Source organism: Pantherophis guttatus, chromosome 5 (assembly GCF_059756535.1).
Source record: "Pantherophis guttatus breed Tessera chromosome 5, ASM5975653v1, whole genome shotgun sequence".
Lineage (NCBI taxonomy): Eukaryota > Metazoa > Chordata > Lepidosauria > Squamata > Colubridae > Pantherophis > Pantherophis guttatus.
Window position 1 is genome coordinate 35090011 of NC_142067.1, and position 27733 is coordinate 35117743.

At 41.8% G+C, this 27733-nt stretch overlaps 1 protein-coding gene and 1 long non-coding RNA gene across 3 annotated transcripts in view; one reads left to right on the forward strand and one right to left on the reverse strand.

Moving 5' to 3' along the window:
* Positions 1-27733, forward strand: part of ALCAM (activated leukocyte cell adhesion molecule) — a 128137-nt gene that overhangs the window by 18663 nt on the left and 81741 nt on the right. The gene's annotated exons all lie outside the window — the stretch shown is intronic.
* LOC132710325 (uncharacterized) lies at positions 23980-27567 on the reverse strand. The gene is made up of 3 exons (XR_009621034.2): positions 27504-27567; positions 24982-25024; positions 23980-24069 (listed from the first exon to the last, which is right to left on the reverse strand). It is a non-coding gene; the product is annotated as an uncharacterized LOC132710325 (long non-coding RNA).

Below are 27733 nucleotides of genomic sequence, written 5' to 3' on the forward strand. Positions count from 1 at the left end.
ACCTCTAAGACACAGATCCCTAGGTTTCTGGAGGTCCCACAATATCATCTGTTCTAAGACCATGTTTCTTTATCCAGAATGGGAAGTAAAATTGATTTCTTTAGTTCTGAAATCCATGGAGCTTATTGCCATTGTTAACTGAGGCATAACTATTTCCACATTTCCCTTTTATGATAATAAACGCAGATGTGAAGAGAGACTACATAATATCCTGCAGTTTCATGACATGCTTCTGTTTGCTTTTTGTATGGTGTGGTAAAGGGACAGAAAAATAAATAGGGATATGAGGGACCTCATTGAAATAAAGCGTTCATTGAAGGAAAATTTTCTGGGAAAGAAAAGGGAATAGTAAATAGTATTTATTCTTGGGAAATAACATGTCATCATATGGAAAGGGTGATTTTTTTCAATAAATTTAAGATAGGTTTTAGGCATAAGGATGTGCTGTCCCACTTACTCACACATACACGTCAGTGTGGTTTATGGAGAGTTTTATTGGTATTCCCTAGCAGTTCTCTACACCCGGCTTTAGAATTGTTCCAAACGAAGCCAACCACAAGCAAGCCCAGATTAATCCCCTTTTTATGGCCAATTAGCCCATAAAACAAATAGCAAGCTGCTCAAACAAGTAAGTCCCATAAACGAACACAAAGCCTCCAGGCAAAAACCGATAGCCTATCCATGTTAGTTTACTGGCTATAGAAGTTCAGAGTCTCAAAAGTCAATCAGGAAACACAAACAGACACAGGGCCACGACCCACACATAGTTAGTTCCCAGCAACACCTCCTTCTGCCTGCTGTGCTAAATAGCTTCCCGGTGCAGCCTATCAGGAGGGGCGGAGTCTTCTCCTGAGCAATCTGGTAGACCGCCGTTTATCTGCCCAGCGTGTTCCGAGATCGACCATGGCAGGCAGCCTCTCCCCCTCCTCTTCACTGGCCTGCAAGCCGTCCTCAGCCAAAGCCTGTATAGTAATTCTCTTTCTGCTGGCCATTCAGGGTCAGTAATTAACACTGTTCCTGATGTGCCAGAATGAACTCATTCTTCCTTGAGCCAGCCTCCGAGGAAGAGTCGGAGGAGTCGTCCAAGGGAGACATCACAAAGGAAGACTTTAGACAGCTGTTACAAATCATAATCAGAAGTCTTCCTATGGTGCTCTTTAACAGCTTCACAATCAGATAGCAGTAGACTTACATACTGCTTCATAGTGCTTTACAGCATTCTCTAGCGGTTTACATATTTAGCGGTCAGCATATTACCCCAACAATCTGGCTCCTCATTTTACCAATACTATGTGGACATTTTTCCTAACAATGAATATATAACCTGGATAAAAATGCATTTGACTTCAGCACAATATTGTTTCCATGTACTGTGAACATATAATACCAACATAAATCTTACACAGATCAGTTTAATGTTATTGTCTAAGAAAAGGAAAAGCCTTTATTATTGCTATATGACTGTAACTGAAGATGCTGCACTTCAAAGTAAAGATATTTTTGGATAAAAATAAGTGGCTGTAACTGAGCTATAGCCTATCTGTAATAATATTTCTGCAGAAAATACAGTATAGCTATAAAATCTGAGTACAAAACAAAGAAATACATGTTGATTGCAATAAAGGGATAAATGGGACAGTTATAAAGATGTTAAAAGACTGCAATGATTTTAGATTTGGTTAAATTATGCTATTTATTCATAATGTATGTTGGTAATTCTCTTTAGAAAATGATGAACTGTAGAAGGACTGACAAGAATAAAAGAATGGTTTTAAATGTTTTTTAAAAGATGAGAAGTGCCATGAAATATTTGACAATTTATTTTAGGCATTAGGTCTGTTACAATTGTTTCTAATATGTATTGTCATTTCTTTCTACTGCTCTCAGTCTGTGTATTAGAACCATTAATTTACTGTATGCATTTGATCTTACATGACTGTGTGCATTACTGAATGTTCATTGGGAAAAGGTTAAATTGGAATATCTCTGTTTATTAGAGTAGTTGGGAAGGTGACAGCTTTTTGGAGCAAGGAGCTATGCCTGTTTCAGGATTTAGTAATAATAGTGTGAGCCTTTAATGAGCATTTGACTGCACAATGATTGGTTGGTTTGTCTGTTGTTTGTTTCTTTATTGTTGTTTGCAAAGTGAAGGATTTATTTGGCGCTCTGGTGTATGGTAGATGTGGATGTGAAGGTACAATATTTTTTTTTGAGACTGAACTAGGTGGTCTGTCAGTTCTTACTGTATGAAGAAGACCTGTTCAGCTTCAAGGATTTACTTTGTTCAGCAGAGACGATGCCTTCTACCTCATGAAGTGTCAACCAGAAGCGGTAGCCATGGTTACTTCACCACTTACCTAAGAGGATCACTCAAGGTCATCCCTCTATAGACACTGCCATTTGCTATTACACTAGATATGACTTAGAACAAATTAAACTTTCATTCAATCTGTAAATCTAGTCAGGATTTTTTGAATTGTAGTAAGTGTAAGATTGAAGAGTTAGGACTGTTCATCTGAAAGCTGAGTGGGTTGGAAGCATAAGTTAATCATCAGTGGTGGTTTCTTTTAATATGTAATAGAGCGAACCATGTTGGGAGAGTTTCAGGCAAGTTACAACATCACGGGCATTTGAGAAGATAAATACTGTTCCTTGCTCTTTAGAAAAGTTTACAACATAAAGAAAAAAATGGATTAGCTTTAATTTGGGTGACAAAAGAGTGGAGATGAGCTTTTTAAGGAATATGATTATATACCACCTACAAGAAAATTTTAACTTTTTAAAAGATTAAGTTTTTGGCTTACTCTTTGTACAGGTAGTCTTCAGTTTATCATTATTTGTTTAATGGCAATTCAAAGATACAAATGGCCTCAGAAAAAAGTCATTTATGACCATCCTCAAAATTATGACTATCACACCACTGCTATGGTCACATGATTGCAATTAGGGCGCTTGGCTGCTGGCTCACATTTACAATTGTAGCATTTTTTTTAGACTTCCCAGCCCACTTCTGACAAACAATTAAGGAAGCAATATTCATTTAATGACTGTGTGATTCACTTAACAACTGTGATGATTTGTTTAATGAAGTGGTAAAAATGGTTGTAAAATAGTGATAAAAGAAACCTATGTGCTTCATCTAATATTCATGATAGTATCATTTACTTTAAACTTGTTTAAAAATATATTTACTTAAAATCTTTGTTATGCGGGATATATGATACGGTAAAGTAAAATATTGACTGAAATCAAGGCTTGTTGGCTGTTCTCCCCTTCCCCACTTTATAACATAATTTCCAAAAAGAACATACAAGGCTTATAAAATAAAATGAACAGTGCAACTTTTCTTGTATGCCTAAGTGTCTAAACTATTTTTCCTATTGTGATGAATCATATTGATTTGAAAGGTTTTTTTTCCACTTAAAGAACAGAAAACATATTTTGATGAAATTGATCCTGATTTGTTTAGTCAGATTGGCTTCTGCAATATTAATGTGCTTTTGCATTTTCAAGATAGTGTGCTAATAGTTCTATGTATATATAGAATAAAAAAAGATTTTGTCGGTATATATTCCTATAGCAAAGAGAGAGTTTCAAGAAAATGTGCAGATTATCAAACAGATTTACTGATTGCTTAACATTTTACAAAGAAGAATAGAGTGAAATCATGAAATTTTCATGAAACCTGTCCAAAGTTATTGAAGCTAGGACATAGTTCATCTTCCAAGAGCACATAAGTCCCACAGTCATCTTAAGGTAATGCCTTATTAGAAGTCAAGGTAGTTCCTCACTAGGGATTGTTATTATCAAATGTGGGTAATCTACGATTGGATTCATAAGACTGATGGAAACATAATAATTCAAATCCCAACCAAGGACCTAAGTATTAATGTTTTGTTTACTGCACAATCAGGAACTTTCAACGTGAACATGTGATTGTTCTTGGCTGTCTGTTAGGTATGTATGCTTTTTTTTCTTCGACAGTTTGACTTGAAGTAAATCTCTGTCTTCATTTATGTGAAGCAAGTATAATCTATCAATATCACTAAACAGATATAATGAAACTGAATAGTAATTAGCTTTTTGTTTTTTAATCTAAACTATGAGGCCAGTTTCTGTCCCGTTAATAATTCCAGGAATATATCATATCAAAGCTGTGGCCCATGTATTGATATCCTCGATGGTGTTTTTTCACTGTTATCTTTAGCATTTTTCTCCCTCTTTGGATGTATTCTTTACTGATCATATTTTTAATTTGTTCTTGTTTGATGTTATCCAATTGGAAATGTCCACATTTTTTTAGACTTTCTCCTGATTGCATCTGATGATTTCGCCAATCAGCATTTCAATGCTATTACTGTTTGTGATTTTACTCCAATTTATTGCTACTGTAGCATTTCTCCATTGCAATGGAGATAGCATCCAAGAATAGGTTGTCCTTGTCTGCTAGCCAATAGGACTGAGTCTGTCAAAGCTGTGATGACACGCCTACCCCAACGGTGCCCAGCTTTTGACTCAGTCCTAGCTAAAGACAGATGTGCTTTTATCTAGGTCTCCTATTCCTGGATCATTCTCCAACCTTTTTCACTGCTATATTGCCAACAGAACAGTTCCTTCACATCCTTGACAGCTGTACCACCACCTAATACCAGCATGAAGAGCTTTTAGCTCGAGCCCGCTGAGGGTCACTCACAGCAGGTCAGATCACCAAGAGGTGATTCTGACAAGGCGATCAGTCGAGCTTGCTCAGCTTGTGGATTGGTGAGAGCTTTGACGCTCCGCCATTAACTGAGGGCGGCTGACTGACAGGTGAGCTTTGGGGTGTCGTCAAGATAGCTGCCGCCAAGGAATCAGAGGAGCCCTTGACAATCGAGTCCCTGTCCAGTCGCCGGACATACTCCCAAATTACTGCCCACTGCCATTCTTTCCACAGCGGAGCCTTTTAAGGCAAGCCTGCTCAGCGGGAACTTTAAAATGAAAGCTGCAGCTGCTGCTTTAAGCGGAGGAGCCATTTCAGCACAGAAAAGCCCAGACAGGGCAAGGAAGGATGGAGCAGCTTCTGGGGCCTAGGGATCGAGGCCCACAAGCCTAAAAGCCACAGCGAAGCTGTCGCAGAGCTCCAGGGTCATGGCCAGACCTATCAAGGTGGCAGAACGAGAGGCAGCAAGGCGCCAGAAGGCCATCAATCAGGAAGTGGCCAGGGCACTGAAGGAGGCTGACTGCAGGAGAGCGCCTCCAGCCCTCAGTCAGGCAGTTTTCCACCAAAATGAGGGACAACTGTTGGGGCAAATTGAGGCATTTGACAGCAGGCCTCCACAGGCTCTATCTCCAGATGGCACTGGAGAGCAGCATTTGACAGCTGAAGCCATTCTGCCCAGCAACAGTGAGTCACAGTTTGGCTCACATCCAGATACTTTCTCTACCTCTTCTGCCTGGCAACAGCCTTCAAGGCAAAGGGTTTTCTCAACCTTTACCCTGACTGCATCAAGAATCCGCTCAGGGGAAGCCCAGGAATTTCAGTTTTCTTCTGGCATCGAAGCCTTAATATCTGAGACCATACAAAAGGGGATAGCAGCCAGTTTACAGCAAAGCCAGAGAGCTGCTTCAGTTAGTTCTGACCACCCCTTGCCCCTGGCTCTCCCCCTGGGGCCTGAGGCCTCAGGGGATGTTTTGCCCATGCAGGAGCCATACTACCCTGCTTCCTCAAATTAGTCACCCTCAGAAGGAGAGATGCCCAGGGAGTTAGAACTATCAGAAGACAAGGGCTTAACACCTTATCAGCCAGCTTTCGTTGGTCTTTTCCAGCCAGCCTTATTAAATCCTTGTTGCACAAGGCTAGGAACACAGCACACCTGACTGGACATTTGCCAACTCCGGAACCACCTCCAGATACAACGGAACCTATGGGCTCACTGTTTTCAGAACCAATGGCAAAGGCTGAGGTGGTGCCTTTGCCCAGAATATTTTTGGATGTAGTGCAAAGGCAGTGGGCTTCTCCAGGGATGGGAGCAAACCCAGCTCGCTGGACAAAAGGTTCTACATTGTAGGCCTGCCTGCACAACAGGTCTCTCCAATGGTTACTCCTCCCTCACTAGAGGGCAGGCAGGAGCACTTCCCCATCCAAAGTTAGTTTACCACCGGAGGTGATCCATTCCCTGGAATGGTGGGATTCCCCAGTAATCACCAAGGGATGTATCTTTAAAGAGCCGGCGCATCTGACGGTTACAACAGATGCCAGTCTCTTTGGCTGCGACCCCCCAGTGCATCTCCAAGATAGAATGGACCAAGGGAGGTGGTCGCAGTCTGACCTGAGCCACAACATAAACTGGTTGGAACTCAGGACAGTTCATCTGGCCCTTCGACAGTTCCAGACTATAGTGTCAGGCAGACATGTCATAGTTCTGACCGACAATGTGGCTGCTAAGGCACATATTAACAGGCAGGGAGGAACCCAATCCAGGTCCCTTATGAGAGAAGCTAAGAGGATATGTCTCTGGGCAGAGAGGCTCCATTTGTCATTACAAGTGGAGCACATTTTAGGGGCCACAAATATACAGGCAGATTGGCTCAGCAGGGCCACAGTTGATCATGCAGAGTGTCACCTGCATCCGGCTTTATTTCAGGAGATGACAGAATGCTTAGGACTATCAATCATGGACCTCATCGCAACCCCGGACAGTGCCTAGCTGACAAGGTTTTTTGCAAAGTTTGCGCTTAAGGGAGCAGAAGGGGCCGATGCACTTTGCAGCCCTTGGCCACTGGGGCTCCTCTATGCCTTTCCCCCCCTTCCCCTCATCCCGAGGGTAGTAAGAAAAATTTTGGTGGAATGGGCGGAGGTGCTTCTTCTAGCTTCGCGCTGACCATGGCGATCATGGTTTGCCGATTTAGTTGCCCATTCGGTGGCAGCCCTTGGAGGATACCACAGGACAGAGTCTCCCTCAGCCAGGGGGCCTTGGTCCATCCGGACCCGCAGTGGCTCCGGTTGACCACCTGGTGATTGAGCAGAGGTCTCTGACTCAGGACAATTATTCCTCCAAGGTGATAAACACCATACAAGCCTCAAGGAGGGCTTCCATGAACAGAATCTGTGATGCAACCTGGAAGGCATTCTGCTCCTGGTGCTTCACGTCGCGCTTGAACCCTACTTGGGTGTCCGTGTCCCAGATACTGGAGTTTCTTCGGGGGGGCTGGATAAGGGGCTATCGCCCAACACGATCCATCGCCAGGTGGCTGCTCTGTCATCGTTTCTTATTTACGGTGGGCTGGACTCCCTTGCTCAACACCTGACTGGCCGCAGGTTCATCAGGGGCGCAACGAACCTACAGCCTCCAGTGGTTCACTGAGACCCTACTTGGGACCTCACTAAGGTACTGCAGGTGCTGTCCAAGGCCCTATTTGAACCACTGAGAGAGGCCACATTCTGTTTCCTGACCTGCAAGGTGGTCTTCCTGGTAGCCATTACATTGGCTCGATGGATATTGGAGTTGGCGGCAATATCCATCCGGAGAGATCTCTGTGTGTTCCGGGCTGGCCCTCGGTCCATCGGGGGAGGAATTTATGTCCATGGCATGTCGGGTCTGTCTCTGTGCCTTTGCCAAAAGCTGGGGACCATTGGGGTAGGCGTGTCCTCACAGCTTTGACAGACTCAGTCCTATTGGCTAGCAGACAAGGACAACCCATTCCTGGATGCTATCTCCACTCAACGCGAAGGAGTGTATCAGGTAAGACCACCATCCCTTTTTATCTCTGCTAAATTCCATTGCTCTATCTGTGCTAGAAGTTCTTATAGTATTGGTCAATAACTCTATTTCAGTTTCTCATTTTCCATTAAACTTAAGATCATTCATATAAAGCAAATGTTGATATTTTTGTAGCATTTTTTGCTATTTTTTAGCCAAGATTTGTTTTCTTAAAAATTACTGAGAGCCGGATTGTAGCAATGACAAATAATAAGGATGAAAATGAGTCACCCTGGAACATGCCTCTTCTCATGTTGACAAGCCCATGTTTTTCATTTCTAATCATCAATTCTGTTCTCCAATGCTCCATTGTTTGTTCTACAAACCGTCTAATGTTTCTATAGACACCACTTGTCTCCAAACATTTGATGATTCAACTATGGGATAATGAATCAAAAACTTTTTTTTATAATCAATCCAGATCATATGTAAATTGTTTTTTCAGTATTTGCAGTTCTCCAGATTATTTTATCAATTAGAAGTTGATCTTTTGTACCTCTGCTTTTCCTTTTATTTCCTTTCTATTCTTTTTTATTTATTTACACCCCACTTTTATTATTTTTACCAATAATTCAAGACAGCAAACATATCCAACATATCTTCCTCCTCCTAGTTTCCCCACAATCCGCCTGTGAGTTTGGTTAGGCTGAGAGAGAGTGACTGGCCCAAGGTCAGCTAGTTAGCTTTCTTGGCCATGGTGGGACTTCAACTCATGGTCTCTTGCTTTCTAGGCTGATGTCAATCACTAAACAAACTGACTCTTTAATTGGAAATATGTTATTTTCTTCTAAATAATCTTGGATGTTGTCCACTGTTATACTTGTGAGTAATTTAAACATTGAAGGCAAGCATGATATACCTCACTGGCGTTGTCTCTTTTGCTGGTTCTTTTTGTTGGTTCTTTTTGAATCTGGTAAGTTTTGCCAGTTAAATAACCAGATGCTGATGTCTTCTTCCTGCGATACGTCATTGAGTGATTAAATCACCCAAGATAAAATCAAATATATTATTGGAAAGTTCTTATAAGAGCTACAGCCATCGCTGGAATATTTGATGGAATCCAAAATTGAAGCACCTAATTAAATAATTTCAGGCAATTATCTATACTTCAGATTTAGAACTGACTTCTGCAATCTATCATACATGGAACTATCACAATTTTCCAGATGGATATAGTTTAGTCTTTATATGTGGCTTGTATATTTTTTCTTTTCCAGCAAGATTCAAAGTGATTAGAATTTTAGTTAATGTGTGATTAGGGAACTTTAGGATCACTTTCTCTTAAGTCTTTCCACTATTTATGATTTGCAGTTTAAGCTTTCCCTGTACGCCTGTGCCATTTGTTTGGTATGTGGCTTTGAATTAAAAATATTCCACATTTGACGCACTTAGTTTGGAATTCAGTTCATAAAGAGATTCTCAGTGAAGCCGTTCAGTTTTGTAGGCATCTGCTCAACATGAACCTATTTTTGGCACTTTAAACTGTTCTCCATTGTGGGTGGAGACAGCAGCCAGGATGGGTTGTGCTCATCTGCTAAGCTGATAGACTGAGCCTGTCAAAGTCGTTAAGTCCCGCCCTTGTTACTGGGCAGACCCAGCTTTTGGCTCAGTCTGTCAGCGTAGACAGGCGTGTGGGACTGTTCCTCTTGCTGTTTTATTCTCTCTTTAGTGGTATTTCACTTCTGATAGTTATTTAGTGCTGGAATTTCTGGTTTGACTCAGACTGTGACCTGGACTGCGTTGGATTTTGCTTTGTTTTTCCATAAATCGTAAGATCCTCTACCCCAGTAACTGGCTTAGCTAGTTATCTGGGGTGGATATCCCTTTCCCTCACTCTTCTTTCTATTGGTTGGAGGAATTTCGGGACTCTGAGGAGCTTAGCACTCCCGTTGGTAATATTACTGACCGTTAAGGACTTCAACGCCTGAATCGGCATCTGCGGAGTTTCACGCTCCCGCTTTTTACCTCCCGGCCGCCATTTTGCATTCCTGACGACCGTTGCTGGTTTTAATCGTGCCTGGTAAGTGTCCTAGACTGTTGGCATCTAACAAGCTGAGCTGGCTAGTGGAGCCTCGCACTTCCCTCTGTAGCCTGTGGAGCGCGGGCGCCTTTGTTTAAACAGACGCTGACTGTGGAGTCGCTGCGAACGCTGCAGCCGAATTGGGCGCGAAAAACATTTCAAAGGGATCGTTGGCTTGGCGCCTTCCCCTCACAGCGTCTCAGCTGTTATCGCTGAGTGGGAGAAGGGAGGGCTTTGGTGGGGCTTCGCGCCCCCTTTCCCCCCTGCCTTTTATCAGCATTTGTCCCTCCGGTGGAGAATTCCCTTTGCCTGGTGGAGTTTCGTGCTCCCCTTGTGCGCAACACTGTCAACTTCTGTGGGGGAACATTATTAATGGAGGTCTGCGTTCCCTTGGGACAGCCTAGTCGTGACTTGTGTGGGAATTTTGTTGCTGGTGGAGCTTGGCGCTCCCCCCTTGGCCACCTAAGACACTGTCAGTGACAAATTTTGTTGGTGGAGCTTCGCGCTCCCCCCACATCTTCTGCGGGCCTGTGCATTCATGCTACCCACCTTTCAACAGCTGCCATCTTTACTGGTCATAAGTCAGGGCACGTCATAACATGGCAGAGTGGAACTGCTGCGCTCCCAATTTCAATAGCCCTGTTAGGGGCCTCCAGACTTGGTCTGTGCCTCTTGACGACAGCGTTCCTCCTTGGCGACCTTCCAACATCAGCTACTTCGATCCATTGTCGCATCTGGGCGGTCCTTCTGAGACTTTGATCATGCCCAAGGCCTCACATAAGTCTAAGCATGGTCGCAAAGGGGGGCATTCGGAGAGCCCTCATCGTAAGGGGGCTTCCCCTACCAGACGAGAGGCCAATTCTGCCTCCTCTAAGCCGGTGGGTTTGGCCCCATCAAGGCCCCGCCATAAGTCATCTGTTCATTCTCTAGCCTCTCGTGCGGAAGCCCGCCGAGATAAGGTACTTCAAAAGATTTGTGCTAAGGCCAGTGAGCATCAACAGCCGGCCAGGGAGGCCTCTACGGCCTTTCCTCGTATTGTTGCCGCGTCAGATTCTGGGGTGCAGACAGACCAACTGTCCCTTCAGTACTGCCCTGCTGTTATTCAGACGGCCGATCTCTGGGGTTCTTCTGCTGCCCTGGCGCCTGAGCCTCCGGTGGACCCTTCACCGGCTGCTCGTCTGTCTTTGGACTTGACCGAATCGCCATCTGCGCCATCCCGCGCACTCGCGGCTGGGACAGGAGTGGCACAACAATCTAATTTTTTGTCTCCAGAGCAGATACAACAACTCATCACGACTGCGGTGCAACAGTCGTTAGCGTCTCAATTTCAAACAGCCAACAGGGCGGCCTCGGTTCATTCTGGCGGGTCTAATTCTCGAGCGGACACCGAACAAGAGGATGCCCTTTCGATTGACGCCCCTGACTCTCCGGTCTCCTCCTTGGCAAGCCGGGCATCCTCTCTGGCCAACGAGGAATCTCGGGATTTGGAGCTTTCCGAGGATGAGGGTCTCCCTCCCAATCAACTGGCATTTACGGGCTTGTTTCCTCAGGCCTTGTTCAAATCTTTGTTACACAAAGCCATTAATGTGGCCCAGCTCAACTCTCCCTCTCCGCTGCCGACTACCTCGGACACGGCTAAAGGGGCTCTAAACCCCCTTTTTGCTGAACCTTCAAGGCTCCATTCCTACCCCTCCTTTATTCCTCGATGTGATCCGGAAACAGTGGTCCTCGCCTAGCTCGATTCCAGTTCCTATGGCATCGGAACGGCGGAACTTCAACGTCACTCCGGATCTAGCTGCCCTCCTTCAGATCCCGACCATTGATGCGCCGGTGGCTGCTCTCTTACCTCACACTGCGGTTCCAGGGGATCCAGATGAAGGGCTTCACCCGGAGGAGCGCCGTGCAGAACAAGTGTTGCAACGAGCTCATCAGGGCACTGCTTGGGCCATTCGAGTGGCTTCTACGGCGTCTTTCTTTAATCGAACAACACTCCTATGGCTCCGTCATCTGCAGGAGACTTTAATTACGGAGGATGTCCGTGTACGACAGGAACTGAACAAGGTTATCGCCGCCACGCAATTCTCAGCGGACGCTACCCTCGCTGCTGCTTGCTTTGCGGCTAAGTCCCTTGCCTCTTCCGTTACGGCCCGCCGCTTAGTCTGGCTCCGCCACTGGCAAGCCGACATCAGGCATAAGTGGCGTCTGGCCTTGGTCCCATTTGCCGGTTCCAAACTGTTCGGGGATCCCCTTGATGCTTTCTTGACTGAAACCAAGGATAAACGAAAGGTTCTTCCAGTGGTTTTCTGTAGGGGGGAAACTCGGTTCCACCCATATCCGTCCCGATCCCTCTCTCGTCCATTTGAGGGTCTTAACTTTTTTTCTTCTTCTGCCAGATCTCAAGGGAGTTATCAATCTAGGCAACGGGGCATTCAGGACAGGGCGTCCAGAAGTAGGAATTTTGTTTCCAAGTGGCCCTTTCGAGGGGGAGGAGGTTGTTTCTCCAGGCGCCGTCGCTAACTGCATCCCGGATCCTCCTATAGGGGGCAGATTGGCCCTCTTTGCCCCTGTTTGGGAGGCTTCCACTTCTGATAAATGGGTCCTGGCCACCTTGCGATCTGGTTTGGCCATTGAATTTCTTTCCCCCCCCTGCGATGTCCTTTGTGCGCAGTCACTTATGGACTCAGCGGTTCAGTATCTCCTTTCAATCAGGGCTATCCAACCTGTGCCCGAGATTGAACAGGGGACGGGATTCTATTCCCGGGTTTTTCTTGTGCCAAAGTCATCGGGGGGTGGGGGGGTGGAGACCAATTCTGGACCTTAAACGTCTCAACCGGTATGTCGCATACTGCAAGTTTAAGATGCAGTCGTTGAAATCTATCCTCAACTGTGTTCGGAGGGACAATCTCCTCTCTTCTATAGACCTCACTGAGGCCTATATCCATATCCCCATCCTTCCCTCCCATCATAGGTTCCTTCGGTTCTGCTACGGGGGGCGCCATTTCCAGTATCGGGCCCTGCCCTTTGGCCTTTCCTCTGCCCCTCGTACCTTTACCAAGGTGCTGGCTGCCCTAGCAGCTTCCCTTAGGGCTAAATCTATTCGTCTACATTGCTATTTAGACGATATCCTAATTCTATCGTCCACCCAGCAGCAGGCTTCTTCTGACCTGCAGCTTGTAGTTCAGACTCTGGCTGCACATGGCTTCTCTATTAACTTGCAAAAAAGCCATCTTGTCCCTACCACTCGTTTACTCCATCTAGGGACTATAATTGATTTGGTGGAAGGGAGGGTCTACCTTTCGCCTGGGCGCCAGGATACCTTGAGGTCTCTCATCTGTAAAGTTGTACGGGCTAGAGCGGTGTCTCCCCTCATCTTGTCTCAAGTCTTGGGCAAGATGATTTCCGCCATCTCGATAGTTCCCTGGGCCCAGCTGCACTCGAGGGAGCTGCAATGGTTTCTGCTGCCATTGCAGAAAGCGGGCAGAGGCATTTCTTCCACACCCATTCCCATTCCCAGGAAGATGGTCAAGTCCCTAGGATGGTGGCGGTCTCCAGCTATATCCAGAGGTTGTCTCTTCTTCGATCCGCAGAGAGTGGTGGTGACAACGGACGCCAGCCTTCAGGACTGGGGAGCCCGTTGCCTGGACCAAGTTGCTCAGGGCACCTGGAACAGCACCGACTCCCGTCGCCCCATCAACTGGCTGGAACTACGGGCGGTTTACCTGGCTCTTCGCGCCTTTCATCGTCTCATCTCCAACTCTCACGTCCTCGTCCTCACGGACAACATCACAGCGAAGGCCCATGTCAATTGCCAGGGGGCACGAGGTCTCTCTGATGGTGGAGGCATTGAGGTTGGGAGTCTGGTCGGAGCTTCACCTCGCCTCGTTGCATGCGGAACACATTTCCGGCGTCGACAATTTGCAAGCAGACTGGCTAAGTCGCCAGCGCCTGGACCATGCGGAATGGCATCTTCGCCCGCACATTTTCCTTCAAGTCGCTTCACGCTTCGGGACTCCAGTGATAGCACATCGGACTCTGGTCTTTACCACATCGGACAATGCTCAGCTGCCACGCTTCATCTTGCGGTACCCGTCACCTCATGCGGAGGCCATCGACGCCCTCCGCTCCCCGTGGCCTCCGGGACTCCTATACACGTTTCCGCCTGTCTCGCTGCTCTCCCGAGTGATTCGCAAATTGTTGATGGAGCAGGCAGAGATCATACTAGTGGCCCCGCATTGGCCTCGCAGACCTTGGTTTGCGGACCTAGTGTTATTGTCAATAGCCCCCCCCCCCCTTGGCAGCTACCTCAACCAGAGGACGCACTCACTCGGGGGGCTGTGAGGCACCCGGGCTTGCAGTGGCTTCGTCTGACTGCTTGGCGGTTGAGCGGTGTGTATTACGGGAGGTCAACATTCCGGCAGATGTGATCCGCACCATTCAAGCTTCCCGGAGGCCTTCTACGGATCGCATTTACTCGGCCACCTGGCGGTCCTTTTGTGCATGGTGTACTCGGAATGGGGTTCCACCCCTCCAAGCTTCGATTGTCAATGTCTTGGTGTTTCTGCAGGAAGGTCTCTCCAAAGGGCTTTCTCCTAACACGTTGCGGAGGCAGGTGTCGGCGATTTCCTCGATACTTACATTTGGATCGTTGTCTTCGTTGGCCCAACATCCTTTGATTCACCGGTTTCTGCGGGGCACGACCAATTTATGCTCTCCAGTTCTTCATAGATATCCGACTTGGGACCTCTCCATTGTCCTTAATTCTCTCACGGCTGCTCCATACGAGCCTCTACGGACAACCAGCCTTCGGCTTCTGACATGCAAAGTTGCTTTCCTGGTGGCTATTACCTCGGCGCGCCGCATTTCGGAGATGGCTGCCCTCTCCATCCAGGCGGACCTTTGTGTGTTCCACATGGACCGTGTGGTACTTCGTCTAGATCCTATGTTTGTACCTAAGGTCAATACCACCTTTCACCGCATGCAGGAACTTGTCCTGCCCAACTTTTATCCTCATCTGACTCACAGATTTGAACAACATTGGCACACTCTAGATGTCCGGTGGGCGCTGCGTATCTACATCAAGCGAACTGCGGACTCCCGTAGAACAGAATCTCTCTTTGTTTCTTTTCTGCCAGTTTCTTTAGGTAGTAAGGTGTTGTCATCGACCATCGGACGCTGGATCCGGCAAACGATAGCCAAGGCCTATGAACTACACTCACTTCCGAGGTCTCCTCGACTGACTGCACACTCTACCCGCAGCGCTGCGACTTCGGCAGCCTGGGCCACGCAGGCTTCTTTGCTCGAGATTTGCAGGGCGGCTATGTGGACGTCGCCGTCTCCGTTCATCCAACACTATAAACTGGACAAATTTGCTTCGGCGGATGCCGCCTTTGGTCGCTGGGTGCTGCAGCGGGTTCTCTCAGGGGAGGGTGTTTCAGACCAGCCTGGTCGCACTCGATTGTAGGGACGTGAATCTTTGGTATGTCCCATCCTGGCTGCTGTCTCCACCCACAATGGAGAAGGGGCGTTGGTCCTACCTGAGACGCACCTTCTCGTTGGGTGGACACAGCAGCCAGCCTGGTCTTTATCTCTGGTCCTTTACTTTCTCTCTTATTGGTGTCCCACACGCCGAGCCTGTCTTCTAGTATTCGCCAAAAGCTGGGTCTGCCCAGTAACAAGGGCGGGACTTAACAACTTTGACAGGCTCAGTCTATCAGCTTAGCAGACGAGCACAACCCATCCTGACTGCTGTCTCCACCCAACAAGAAGGTGCGTCTCAGGTAGGACCAACGCCCCGTCTTGTGCTTGGTTTTGTGTTGCAATTATATCTTAGTTCATATCAAGAGGTGTAATAATATTTTAAATATGTATTCTTTTTACATTGACTGCAATCTCATTATTAATAAAATTCTGCAAATCAAACTACATGAGTGTCATCCAACTATATATGTGGATTGTATATCTTCTAAAAACTATATATGAATGGAATATGAAGGTGTGATTGTTCATAGGAACCTCTTCCATGAATGAAAAATACTACTCAAGACAGTGAGATGAGAAAGAAGATATAGTTACAGAGGTCAATTGCTGCAGAAAAATAAAATAATGTTGAAAGAGACATGGTGATGATCAGGATGGTTTGTTCAAAAATTTTTTTTAAAAGAACAAGGAATTTCAAAGTGATGTGGAATACAAAGAAGAAACAGTATGAAATCTTCAAATATAATAGCAAAGCTAAAATGAAAAAAGAAAAAAACATTATTTTACTAAGAAAAGTTGATTTGTTTGAAATGATAAGGAACTGGGAAGATACTGAGGAGATTATAGCGATTAAAATGAGAAGTGACCATAGAGAGAGAGTGTGTGTATGTACTTTGTATATGTATTATACAAGAAATCTATCATTATACTTGTACACTCATGAGAGAAATGGAGATACATCTGATTTAATATACATGTTAAAACATTCAAAGGTGATTCAAAGTAGATACACTTTGGAATCAAACTGATGATGATGATGATGATGATGATGATGATTTTGCCATGGAAAATATTATTCTGAAAACCTTCATCATATTGGCTTCTTTTCTATAAGTTGACAATGGATCTAATTACAATTTATAAAATTGTCAGATGGAAAACCTGAAAACTATTGTCTAAAACATGAAATAGATGTTATCATATTTTGCTAAGATACAGCATATAATAAGAGTTAATTGGAATAATCAAACCAAATTAAAACTCTACTAACAGTTTCTGAAAAATGAAAAAGGCTTAAGAAAAGAAAAGTTATTTCTCAATATATTGTAAGTGGCATAATCATTTGTGTGGTTTTTCTGATGCTGTTTTAAAGTCTAGGCAGTTTTTCAAATTATGGAAATCCTTTTTTAGGTAGCCTGGTTTAGGCCATTTAAGATTTCAAGGTTAATATCAACATTTCAAATTGCAGTGAAACAATAGCCAGTACATATGATCATGAAAGGAAGTGGCTCATACAACGTTATTGCCTTAATTTATTTTTTGTTTTCAAGCATAATCCAAAGTTATATATTCAAAAGGGAGGCTATTAAGAATATTGGTATTCATAGCTAGACAATGACTGTTTAGAATGATGCCTTTAATAACAGTGTTTGGTCCCAACAAACCTGTATTCTCTGCCTTAGTCCTTAGGAGAAAAGATAGACACAATGAGATGAAACAAGCATCTACAGGAAACATGGTCAGTGATTAGAGTTGCTGGAAATTTTAGGTACATTACAGTTAGGGAAATATGTGCTGATCTTCAAAGTCCTGTTTGAAAACTTAAGAAAAAAGGCACGTGTCTTAAATACACATTCAGAAGGGTTTATTTGGGAAGTAATTGAACATGCTTTGTTATACAACCTTGTGCCACTGGTAGCATTTGTATGCATCGGACTTCAGCAACTGTGATTCTCCAATCAGCACAATGAGATTAACAATTTTGGGGAAATCAAGAAATGGGTTAAATATCCATGAGGTACTGGAAACTGATACTTTACCTAGTGGGGCATTTTTTTTTGTACAAATATTGTAAGTGCATTGCTTAGCTTATTAGAAGCTTTTTGTTCTGCATTTTACCAGCATACCTATCCCATTTCCTCCTTTTTGCTTTTTCTCTTTGCAAAAGACATTCTGTGTATTTTGAAGAAAAAAATATTCTAAATAAATTGTTTCCGGAATGTAACTGCAAATTGACTAGATTAAAAAACAACAAACTACTTACAGAAAGTGCCTTCTACTCTTTGTAAGTTAACCTAGCAAAAACTTTTTAAAAGGCGATTTCTTGAATGCTGGGGAAAAAAAGTGTAGTAATTTTCATTTGACGTCCGCTTAAAAGAATATTTACGTAAAGCCACCAAATAATTATTATGATAAGAACCAGACAGCCTAATGCAAGTACATATATGAAATTATGCCCTTTTCTTAGCAATGGTAATTGCCATGAGAGCTAGTAACAAAACAGTAATGAGCTGGTGTTTGCATTAAAAAGGCTTCTAAAAGACTATTAGGGGGGAAATGCACCATTATTTTGCAGAGAAAATTGAAGCCTGACTGAATTTGCTTTCACTGACAATGTTCTAGCATTTGATAATCATATCACTATATTAACAGCTAATGTTCACCATTTAAAATGCTTTTTTTTAGTAGAAAACTAGCATTTATGTGAAAAATCCTATTTGCTCTTCTTTTCTATGAAGAAAATAGATGCTGGAAAAACGAAGAGCCTTTCTCCACTGTTAGCTGAAATACAATCCAAATATGCTGACAGGGAAATTGCTGTTCCCATTTACAGACTCTGTTTGCCTCTATTGCCTCTGCTTGTGTTGTGTCATGCTTGTTTAAATAAGTTGAATTTACTATTTAAGTTTCCATTTTTGGTGTTTATGTTTTTTGGGAAGTTGCTTGTTTTTCTTGTTACTGTTATGATTATTATTCAGGCTGTGTATGTTGTTTTAAATATTTAAATATTTTTACTGTTTGGGAGGTTAAATATGTTCCACAGTCCACCAGAATTAGACAGTTGTAAAAACGTAAGTATAGTAAGTAAGTAAATAACTTTACCTTGAGAAACATACTTTTGAGTTTTTATTGGCCCTTTTTATTTCAACTATCCTAAATGTTCTCTATCATTGTCAGTTTTATGACTCCTTCATGCTGGTTCACTTATGGACATGTTAAAAAACTCAGTTCCAAGGCAAATCCTTCTGACCATTTATTCCTAGCATATTTGTTCTATTACTCAATGAGTTTCCAATTAAAAAAAATAGAACTTGGCCTTGGAATAGGAATGTTACACAAATTGTTAACCATCAATATTTCAAATATGTTCAGTTTTGTCAAGTTAGTTTCACATTTACTGAAAGAGAACTTGTTTCTTTATGTTATGCTATTTGGTAAGCAAAATTAATTAGTTGGTAGTTACTTTTAATTATGGATTGGTTTTGTTTCTCCTGCTCTAAATAAGCTTCTTCATTACTTAAAAGCTATTTATAGTTGATAGAATGCCTAAATCATCCAAAAGGTAGATAGTTTGAGGATTCAAACTCAAACTTTATTTGACATATTTTATGAATATATTTCTGGATTTCACATATGATATTGTAGTATGGATTCAACAAGAAAACACTGAATTGCATTTTATTGAATCCTAGTACTGAATAGGAGTTGATTGGTTTTCATTTGTTTTTCATGAATATTTTTCTTTCATTTGGAAGCTGTGTGTGTGTGTGTGTGTGTGTGTGTGTGTGTGTGTGTCTAATGCTCCTGCTTCCTACTTTCCCCATAATAATCTTGTGAGGTGGGTGAGAGAGAGAGGGAGAGAGGGAGGGAGACTGATCGAAAGTCACCAGGTGGTTTTTATGCCAAAGGGAGGCTAGAACTCACAGACTCCTGGTTTTTTGCCAGCACATTAACCCTCACATCCAACAGGCATTTACATACTTACTTAATATAGTTTTTAAAATACTTTCAAATATTTATTTACATTAGGTAACCTTTAAGAGAAGGGAACATTTCAATAGGTAACAGTTAAACAAATATCAACCTATTTATGGTAGTTTAATTTTTAGATTGGCACTTTCCCCCCAAAAAAACATACTGTATGTTTTACTAAACTACTGTATCAGACATAATTGTGCCAAAGTATTGGAATCTTCATGTTTCTTCTTGCAAGGAGGTATGTGTTGCTCTTTAATAACTAATCTCTAAAATATTTTATTCTGTATGCTTCCTTGATTCAGTTTGATTGTGTGCTGTAACAATTTGTTCTATTGTGCCATTGAAATCAACAAAGAGCAAGAGAAACTCAAACCTGAACAAAGTTTGAAGGAATAAAGGAAAAAGTGAAATTGTGGCATACATATGCTTTTTTATCCAAAATATGCTCATATAGTTTCAACAAAGGAGTACATTGTTAGGTTGCTGCTGTATTAGCTGAAAATTATTCCTAAAGACTTTCAAACATAGCACAGCATAATAGAGTACCCAATATTTCTGTGAGAGAATTTGAAGACCAGAGCCTTGCTGATACAGTGGTCTAAGCACCCTGTTATTAACACAGCTGCCTGCAATTTACTGCTGGTTTGAATCTCTCCAAGGCTCAAGGTTGACTCAGCCTTCCATCCTTTCTAAGGTAGGTGAAATGAGGACCCAGTTTGTGGGGGCAATAAGCTGACTTTGTATAAATATACAAAAGTATGAAGGCTATTGCTTAACGCATTGTAAGCCGCCCTGAGTCTCCGGAGAAGGGCGGCATATAAATCAAATTAAAAAAAAAAAAAAAGACTTGGTATCGGGAATGGGAAGTATGAGCAAACTCTTAGGGGGAATTTTCATAAAAGATTACAAAGTCCTGAGAAAGTGGAAAGCATGAGAAAGAAATTCAAAACAAGCCTACTTTTGATTTTGTTTACTCTAAGAAAGAACATAAAGAACAAGCTTTGGTGTTTTGTTATTCTGTTTTACTTCAAACTGTAAAGAACATTCTGGAACCCCTTCCATGCCTGTTTTTTCACACTTAAAGGAGTGGTGAAGAGGGAAAAGAATAAACATTGCTGTAGAACCCTACAAGGATGGATCTGTTACAGTACAGATTTAGTACTTTGAGGTTAATACCATTTGGTCAAGTGTGTAAAATACATTATAAATAGCATTCAGTGATAATTGTGAGCTGTAAATAAAGTAAATGGTAGGACATTGTAGGACTTGTAGCACTCTACATTTAAGGAATGGTATATAAAACAAAGGGGAAAATGCTATTTATAATTGGGATAATTGAAATTGAAAATGAACTACTCTTACACTACTAAGTATATGAATTAATGTGCATGTGGACTTGATATCAAACCATACGAGACCCATTCTGTTCTTATATTCTCTGAGATCAATGAACAGTTATATTTTAATTTCCAGGCCCCTGTTGAGCTAGACAAAATCGAAGTGGTTAATTAGAATTATTGGACTCTGTGAATACAAAAACCATGTCCTTGAGGACATGGCCATATAGACACAAATGTTTTACATAACATCTTATAAATCAGAGTATGGCATCAACATAGCATTGGATCTAGTCATAAACATACTTAGTGTAGCTGCTTTCATATTAATTGAACAAAATTTTCATGATTAATTTGAGGCACATAAATTATGCATAGATCAAAACAATAATGCACAGATAGTTTTTGCAATTACTCCTCAAACATTTCTGAACAGAAGTATTTTTACTGTAATAGGCACTATATTTTTCAATCAAGCTCTTAATGTACAAATAAATTGCAAATATTTTGAATGAGTTACCCAACACTCTAGAGTAGAAATGAGAGTTGGTGGGGTAATTGTTCTATCAGTCAATCAGATGTACCAAGTAGAGTTCATTCATTGCAAGAGCTCAGTCATTGCACAATCATTCTATTGGGGATCATTATAGCTATATGGTTACAGATTGCAAGAAACATCACCCATTGACTTAATTGAAAGGATATTTTCAAGCTTTTTTCTTGCCTAAATATTTTTATATTTTATGTATAATAAATTCTGCTTCTAGTATAATAATAAATTCTGCTTTGTAGTGGTGAACATTCAGGATAGGTAGATTTCTTGTATCCTGCAGAAAATGTAGACAAGCCATTCTAGGAGTTCAAATAAAGTTTGGACAGTTGCAACTAGTGAAGTACTACAGTAGCAGCTGTCTCTTATATGATGTAGCACTGTATCAGTTATTTTCTCTCACAAAGAACATAAGCAGAAAGTGGCTACACCATGCCACATATGTCAGAAAGATATATATCAACTCTCCTGGATATCTAGCCGGTAAAATTATGGAGGAAAGTACCTATGACCTATGGGGCCAACCATCATCTCTACTGGAAATCATCATCTTCAGAATAATTTTGAGTTGAGATCAGATTCCTTTGGGGGAGATGTAAAAGCAGAAAATAGGATTGAAAGGGCCTGGTGGCTCAGCAGACTAAAAGCATTATGATTAACACCAGCTGTCTGCAATTACTGTAAGTTCGAATCTCACCAGGCTCAAGGTTGACTCAGCTTTCCATCCTTTCTAAGGTAGGTAAAATGAGGATCCAGTTTGTGGGGGCAATAAGCTGACTTTGTATTAATATACAAACAGTATGAAGGCTATGCTTAACGCATTGTAAGCCGCCCTGAGTCTCCGGAGAAGGGTGGCATATACAGTCAGGTCCAGAAATATTGGGACATCGACACAATTCTAACATCTTTGGCTCTATACACCACCACAATGGAGTTGGAATTAAACAAACACAATGTGCGTTAACTGCAGACTGTCAGCTTTAATTTGAGGGTAAGTACATCCAACTCAGGTGAACGGTGTAGGACTTACAGCAGTTTGTATATGTGCCTTCCACTTGTTAAGGGACCAAAAGTAATGGGACAATTGGCTTCTCAGCTGTTCCATGGCCAGGTGTGTGATATTCCCTCATTACCCCAATTACAATGTGCAGATAAAAGGCCCAGAGTTCATTTCAAGTGTGCTATTTGCATTTGGAATCTGTTGCTGTCAACTCTCAAGATGAGATCCAAAGAGCTGTCACTAAGCAAGCCATCATTAGGCTGAAGAAACAAAACAAACCCATCAGAGAGATAGCAAGAACATTAGGCATGGCCAGAACAACTGTTGGAAACATTCTCAAAAAGAAGGAATGCACCGGTGAGCTCAGCAACACCAAAAGACCTGGGAGACCACGGAAAACAAGTGTGGTGGATGACCGAAGAATTCTTTCCCTGGTGAAGAAAACACCCTTCACAACAGTTGGCCAGATCAAGAACACTCTCCAGGAGGTAGGTGTATGTGTGTCGAAGTCAACAATCAAGAGAAGACTTCACCAGAGTGAATACAGAGGGTTCACCACAAGATGTAAACCATTGGTGAGCCTCAAAAACAGGAAGGCCAGATTAGAGTTTGCCAAACAACATCTAACAAAGCCTTCACAGTTCTGGAACAAGATCCTATGGACAGATGAGACCAAGATCAGAAAGGAATTGCTCATGATCCTAAGCATACCACCTCATCAGTGAAGCATGGTGGTGGTAGTGTCATGGCGTGGGCATGTATGGCTGCCAATGGAACTGGTTCTCTTGTATTTATTGAATTGACTGCTGACAAAAGTAGCAGGATGAATTCTGAAGTGTTTCGGGCAATATTATCTGCTCACATTCAGCCAAATGCTGCAGAACTCATTGGACGGCGCTTCACAGTGCAGATGGACAGTGACCCAAAGCATACTGCAAAAGGAACCAAAGAGTTTTTGAAGGGACAGAAGTGGGATATTATGCAATGGCCAAGTCAATCACCTGACCTGAATCCCATTGAGCATGCATTTCACTTGCTGAAGACAAAACTGAAGGGAAAATGCCCCAAGAACAAGCAGGAACAGAAGACAGTTGCAGTAGAGGCCTGGCAGAGCATCACCAGGGATGAAACCCAGCGTCTGGTGATGTCTATGCATTCCAGACTTCAGGCTGTGATTGACTGCAAAGGATTTGCAACCAAGTATTAAGAAGGGAAAGTTTGATTTATTATTATTATTCTGTCCCATTACTTTTGGTCCCTTAACAAGTGGGAGGCACATATGCAAACTGCTGTAAGTCCTACACCGTTCACCTGAGTTGGATGTACATACCCTCAAATTAAAGCTGACAGTCTGCAGTAAATGCACATTGTGTTTGTTTCATTCCAACTCCATTGTGGTGGTGTATAGAGCCAAAGATGTTAGAATTGTGTCAATGTCCCAATATTTCTGGACCTGACTGTATATCAAATTAAAAAAAAACAGAAAACATTCTTGCCCTACTTACACAGTAAGTCACATATCCATCTCAATGCAGTGTAGCAATTTATTACCGATAGACTTATTCTGAAGCTCATACAAAATGATGCATTTTCCTACGTCTGGTTATCCTCACTCCTATTCGTTCGACTGAGTGCCAATCATTTCCCTCTGAAGCTGGTCACGCTCACCTCCTCGCTATCCCAGCCGTCTTTTTCACTCAGTCAATCGTGACAGACTTGAGTGCCAATAGCTATGGTGTTTTTTAGGCTTTTCGCTTTTAAATTGGTGCTTTTTTGGGGCTTTTCGCTTTAAAATTGCTGTTCTTTGGATTGTGAAGGCTGCGCAACATGGGATTTCCCTCAGAGTCATTCCGGTGAGGGAGGCGGCGCTGCCGGCCTTGGACTTGTAACTTCTTGCTGGCTTCCCCACTGTCTTTCTTCCTGCAAACTTCTCACAAGCTAACCAGAAGGGGAAACTAGCAGGAGATCTAGGGAGGAAGGGAGCAAAGAAAGAAAGATTTCCAACACTTACTGACATTTTCCCACAAGAAAGTCAATGGAAGCTGGCAGGGAGTCTCAAGTGATTCCTGCTCCTACTACTTGTTTGCTTATTTGTTTGTTTATTTATTTAGCTAGCCTGCTATAGTCATTCTGTGTTTTTGGTTTAAGTAAGAAAATATCTCTGAAATGATATCTTAACATGCGGGTGTCAAACTCGCCATGTCATGTCATCATGTGATGTATCACAACGTTTTTTCTCTTTGCAGAGCTGGGGTGGGCGTGGCCTTGATGTGGCACATCCGGCCCATGTGCCGCCGGTTTGACACAATTGCTTTAACAGGTCATATGTAGCTTAACTTATTATTTGCTTTTAATCCTTGAAATTTATATTAAATATCACAGAACACAGCTGCAGCTTTAAGGTGGCTTTTTACTTTTCAAGGACCATAGGTGAAATGTATCTGCTGAATAATTTGATTTCTGTGTTATTAAAAAAATGTGAAAGAGGAAAAGAACTGGAGAATGTGGCAGATGAAGTTCTTATATCAACTGTGAAGCCCTTTCCTTTTTCTCGACTTAATATAGCACATTAAACTTGAATTAAAACTTGTAATGCTGATTGATTTTATTAGTCTTATAAATGGAGGGGGAAAAGAGGGAGGCATATCATTTTAACTTTCACTTGACTTTGACTTAAAGCTTTTTAAATGGCAGAATTGCCTCATATCTTATCAGAAAGACAGGTTTGCCCAATGCAGATTAATTAAGCAATGGTCAAGAATTATACTGAAAGTTTTTTTTTTAATTTTTCTTTTTCTGGACCTAACTACTCAAGTAGTTATAACAAGAAATATAATTATTTGATTATTATATGATTCATAAATGTTTTTATGACTTACATAGGTTTTATTTTTCTGATTTTAGCCATACTCTGAAGTTGATCTGAAGTGATAAATATGGAAATACAGATAATAGGAAATAAATGTACTGTGGAAGAAATAATATTCTGAAATAATAAAATACCTACTTTTCATGAAAATTTTAATTCACTCTTTATTGCAAAGCTTCATTACACAGGATACATATGCCTATTTCATCAGGTAAAAGCAAGTCTGATTCTTTGGAAGAATATTTTGATGCAATGTCAGGTAAATCTGCTTCTATTTCATAAAGCAGAACTTTGTTGCATTCAAACCTAGTCAGATGTAAGAATTTATTCCAAAACACTTGATCGACCATTCTGTATAGTGTATCTATATACTGCTTATACTTTCTATTTGGATAAGGTATGGGTATGTTGGCTTGCAAGATAATCTCTAAATAGCAATCTTATGTTGCATAAAATGGCACAAACGTCCTTTGGCTAAAACTCAGCATTTACTGTAATTATGGCCCACTTATTACAGTGTGCCCAAATCGACCAGTACTTACTTTATGAACTAGGAATGCTACATGAGGCACAGGTATGATTAAGGCTACTGACCTAGTCTATCATTTTTTTTATCTTACTGAACCTGAATATGAAAGCATTAATTAATTAATTTAATTAATTAATTATCAAATGGATGGAGGCAAGAAAAATAACTACGCTGTGCCTGAAAACTAAGAGAAAGAGGAACAGATGTAGTCTAGTCGTTTAGAATGAAATTTACCTCTTTCATTTCTCTACCATACATTTATGTTACCTAGGTGAACAAACTTTTTCAGTACACATATTCATTTATAATGTTGCTTAACTCTCCCTCAAACACACCTTTGCTTCTTCTGTTATCTCACTTTACTGAGGTTAACATGTGACTAGCAATAACATTATTTATTTGACATCAAACTTTCATGGATGCCCGCAACAAGCTAGATAGCACCAATTCATATGACATATATAACATGACTTGACATAGAAAATAGGTTTTAGTCCTTCAATTGATAATTAAAACTACACCCTCACTTACTTGTATTCATCATTCACTGAAGAATGAATGGAAATGTTAAGTATTTGGTGAATTACAGAAAAAGGTGGTTTTGCTTTTAATATTTGCTTTGAGTTTATTTATAATTCTGTTACCGTATTTTCTGGTGTATAAGACGACTTTTTAACACATGAAAATCTTCTCAAAAGTCGGGGGTCGTCTTATACGCCGGGTGTCGTTCTCCTGTAACCAGGCAGACCAGCCTGAAAGGCTCTAACGAGCCTTAAATGGCTCTGACGAGCCAAGCTCTGACCATCCCAGCTGAGTTGCCTGCTAATCAGGCAATTCAGTTGGGATCTCCAGAGCCATTTAAAAGGAAAAAAAACTTTTTTTCTTTTACATGGCTCTGGCGATCCAAGCTCTGACGATCCTAGCTGAGTTGCCTGCTAATCAGGCAACTCAGCTTGGATCGCCAGAGCCATGTAAAAAGAAAAAAGTTTTCCCCTTCCAGCTTGCTTACCTTAGCTGCTAGTCGCAACGCTTGCCTTGCTTTGCTTGCCTGAATCCATTCCATCAGCAAGCAACTCCCTGCCTGCAATCAAGCAGGCAGGGAGTTGTGGACTTCAACTCCCAGAATTCCTCAGCCAGCAAAGCAAAGGTGGCTGAGGAATTCTGGGAGTTGAAGTCTACAAGTCTTAAAGTTGCCAAGGTTGGAGACCCCTGTTCTATTGGGTAAGTTTTTTTCCCCTTTGGGAGCTTTAAGGAAAATAGTTAATTGGGGTTTTTTTAGTTCTTTTTTAGACTAGCCATTTAAAGTTTATGAAGTTTTAAATTTAGCTTTCATATAAAAATAAAATAAAATAAAATACTATTTGTGCAACTTTCTGAGATTTAGTGTGTTTCTGTAGTGTTTCACTCTAACTACACAAACACACAAAATCTCACAAAGCTGTATGTGGAATTTTGTGTGTGTAAAGTGTGAAAGTTGGGTTTTTGGGCTTTTTGTGGCTGTGTGAGGTTCCTGCTTGTTGCAGGGGCCATTTTGGGTCTAGCACAGGTGCTTTTACATTGTGGGTGAGCCAGTTGATGTTTTTTAATTTTTATTTGGTGTGCGTTGGAGGGGTAGTCTTATACGGTGAGTATAGCCCAAACCCTATATTTTAACAGGAAAAGTCGGGGGTTGTCTTATAAGCCCAGTCGTTTTATACGCCGGAAAATATGGTATATATTAACTTGTATTCTGTTACATTAAATTCTCAAAATTATTCTAAATAAACAGAAAAATATGCACATTAGGCTGTTTTCACAAGAATAATGATTACGAGAACTTTGGATATTAGAAAAATTAGAAAAAATTTCCACACTAAATATATTGCATCTAAAATACTACAAACACATGGATTAATTTGAAGTTGAATATTCATCTTTTATTTTCTAAATTTGTGCAGACATTTAAGACAGTAGGAATGAAGCATTAAACCAGAGTACTAGGGAAACAGTTTAGAAATATATACCTGTAATGTACAGTCATCTTAAATATCCTGATTTTGCTGTAGAATTACAAGTTGGCAATAACCATATCCACTCTATTTGTTGCACTTGGTGTCTGCAAAATATTCACTGATACTGGGGAAAAACAAATCAATCGAATCCTTAGCAATTCTAAGTAGCTTGTTGAACAGTGATTCTTTAAATAGTTTGGCAGAGGATTCCTCCATTTCTTATATAGCATTAGAGATTATCT